The sequence below is a fragment of the Marmota flaviventris genome, chromosome 6 (assembly GCF_047511675.1).
Source record: "Marmota flaviventris isolate mMarFla1 chromosome 6, mMarFla1.hap1, whole genome shotgun sequence".
NCBI lineage: Eukaryota > Metazoa > Chordata > Mammalia > Rodentia > Sciuridae > Marmota > Marmota flaviventris.
Genome location: NC_092503.1, coordinates 76,677,799 through 76,681,551, shown reverse-complemented (window position 1 = coordinate 76,681,551; position 3,753 = coordinate 76,677,799).

Below are 3,753 nucleotides of genomic sequence, written 5' to 3'. Positions count from 1 at the left end.
TGTGGGAAAGCTCAAAAATTAGAGGTACCAGTTACCTTGAAGATGAGAATATGGGAACAAGCTGAAAACAGAATTAGCTGAAAGTCTTCATTTTCAGCAGACTCCCCTTCCCTAGCACACAAATTAGGAAAATACCCTTCCTCCACCCTGCTGAAGTCTGAAAAGGTCAACTCACTATTCTGGATTTGAGCACTAGAAGCACAGCTGCAGTGTAGGTGAGGTACTGTGCTGAAGTAACAGGAACACTAAATATACCCATTATAAAGAAGCCTCTTACACTCTAGGTGTACTCTGAATAATCAATTGCCATGTAAATTCCAGAATTTTCAACATTTAGTTGCTCTATTTTGGGTCTTGAATGGCCCCCAAAAGCCCACATGTTGAAGGCTTGGTGCTGGCCCCTGGCACCATTGGGCAGTGGTGAAATCCTTAGAAGGTGGGGCCTAATTGGAGGAAGTTAGGTTACTGGGGTGTGTGCCCTTGAAGGGAATATAGGAAATGCCTGACCATGAACCCCAGTGTAGGAAAAGGACCCTGCTCTCCAAGACCAGTCATCCAGATATTGTGCATTCAAGTGAGTGCTTCCTATGCTCCACTCTGGCTATTGATTATTTCTAACACAGCAGTTATAGAGCAGAATTCCTAAAATCAAGGTGCTTAGGTTCAGATTTTAGCTCTGCCAGTTACCTTGCTAAGCAATCTTGGACAAGATACTTAAATTCCCTATGCCTTAGCTTCTTTACCTAAAATAAATATTAATATTCTTCCAAATACTGGGTAGTATAATATGCTTAGACTTTACCTCAATTACTTATAAAAAAAACTCATCAAGATTGTATTGTTCTCAAAGACAGAATTCTAGGATATTCATTCATAAATATCATGGATTGCTTTATTATTCTCCATGGTCACAGAAGTTTTTGATTCAGAAAACACTGATACAAAATAGAATCATTGAATTTAAAAAATCTAAATACTAAGGTCTAGAATGTCAACTAGTGAATCGTTTTTAAAAATCCTTATAGTAATAAAGTTAGTAATATTATATAAACAAATTTACATAATATTCAAGTATCTCCTTATAACTTTACAGTGAAGGAATTGGGCAGACACTATGTCAAGCAAGTGACTAAGGTTAATAATACATTAATGGGTCAAACCCCATCATGTGACACTATTGGAATGATTGATGGCATTTGAATATTGACTGGAGATTAGATAAATAGTCATCCTATTAAGGTATCAATTTTGTTAATTATTCTGTGGTTATGAAAGATACTGTCTTTGGTTTTAGGATATATGAACTAACTAGGGATAAAAAGATCTGTAACTTACTCTCAAATTGTTGAGAAAAAATGTGTATAGATACAACAATAAAGCAGAGAGGGCAAAATGTATAACACTTAGTGACCCTGGGTAAAGGGTATATAGGAATTCTTGTGACCTTTTCATATGTTTGTTTGAAATTGTACAATATTAATAATTAAAAAATATATACAAGGACTAAAATATTGCCTCTTTGGTAAAATCTTCTCCAGGTGGTATGAGATGATGGAATGATCACAGGAGATCAATTTATTCTGTCATTTCGTATTTCTAAACTTAGAGAAACCTTGCTTTCAAACCTTTCCCAGTGCTTTAAATAAAGGCAAGAAAGATACTCCAGACTCCCAGATCCTGCTGAATCTGTGTATGAAGGCAGGGAATCAACTACTTTATGAATTATTCTTCTGATTAACATTTTACAGAAAGTTTTGAGTAGTGTCAACTACAGAATAGAATCTGTGAGTTGCTACCCTAGTATGCATTCTTTCATTTATCCTTGGTAATATACTACCATTTTTTAGATAGGTATAAAGTTGCTCACAGTTTCTTTGTAGTTAGGTATGACAACATTGCTAAATTGTACCCAAAAAGAGCAAATGGAAAAGTTTCTAAGACATCTTAAAGACATTAGGCATAAGTCTTCTTACTTTAATTTTTGTGGTTTCTTCTATCATACTGCTACTTGGAGTATTGTTATAATGCCTGGATCTGTAGCAGTTATCTTGAACTATGAAGGCACGGTCCATAACCTTGTATGGAAGAACAGAGAAACAGAAGAATCTGATTAAAAAGGGCTGTCATACCAACTCTGGAATGTTGAACGTGAATTACATGAGAAAAAATAAACTTCTATTTTTTTGTTTAAGTCACTGCTAATTTGAGTTCTGTTATTTATCACCAAACAAGTAGTATTTAAAGAAAAAACGGTAAGTACTAAAGTCTGACTTAGACTTCCTAAGATTTTTTGAGGGCATTTGTTTCATTCCACGAGATCCCATCTTGTATCCCTCCAGAGCCTAGCAGTTTTTCACATAGTTTTAGTTGATGAATATTTTTAGAATTAATGATTGTTTTAATAAAAACAACTTCAAAATGTTGACTACAACAGCTAAAGAAATTTGTCTCAATTTTGCTACTGTTCATTCTGATAAGCAAAGGTCACATTAAATATATTGCCTTATCTATAGACCTTTTTAACAATCCTTATCTGGTTTGTTAAAATTATAGAAATATATGTTTTATTACATTGTTTGCTTCTATGGTGTCCTTCATTGATGGATCAGAAAGTAAGGTGAATCAGGTAGTGCAGGCTGAGTTTTGCCAGAACAAAGAACTCTTTATCTCAATGGTTTAGAACAACAAAAGTTTATTTCAAGTCAGTAGAGGCCTGCTTCCAAATCATCTTTATTTAGGCTGCTGACTTCTCCATCCAGACAGGAAGGGAGCACAATATATTGCCAAGTGGTTCTTAAGACTTTCATTCAGGAAAGCAACACATCAGTTCAGCTCATATTTCACTGATGTAACATGGACGCATACCTCACCTGAAGGGGCAAGAAGTACAACCCTACTTTATACACAAGAGAAGCATCTTAGAATCAATGGAGACACCATTAACTACCAGACACAGCATTGCATAATCAATGTTGAGCTCATATCTTCTCACTTTAGCCTTCTGAATTTGCTTTCAGCAATTTCTAAAGATAAAGATTAGTTTGTTTAATAGGATGAGCCAGCTACATTGATTATGAGTATGGAAAGTGAGATATTTCTGAGGAGGTAAGAGAATTGTATATAACTCTCTTAATCTGCCAATATCTACTTTGACTAACTGGTGATAAAAAAACAAGTCAACCTGATTTTCAAAGTCTTGTCAGAATAGTATGACTATGTTATCTTAAATTAGCAATTGGAGGCATGTGCAGGACTCCTGGGGAATCTCCAGAATGCAGGTAAGAAGTCTATGAAATCTTTCCTTTTCTAAACATATCTGTTTGAGAGCAGGTTTTCTCCATGTCCTTCAATTAAGATAATATATTGAAATAGATTGACTACAGAGCAGACATGAGAATCCAGTCATCTTGTATTAAGCCAAAAATTTAAAAGATTATCAAAGGAAATTAGTTCTGGAAAATTGTATACTATTAATATAAATACATATTTCATGCAATGAATAATTGATACTTTAAAGGAATTAGTAAATATATAATTTAAGCTTTTCCTGTCTTAATTTTAATATAGTAAACACCAATAGATATAATCAACATAAATATAACATAAGCCTTGGGGCTTGGGGTCCTCAGTAATTTTTGTTTTAACTCTGAAATAATTATTCTCAATAATTTTGAGAGCTTTAAGGATTCTTAAGACCAAAATATCTGAGAACTACTGTCTTAAATAACACTTAGGAAATTTCAACTTTTCAAA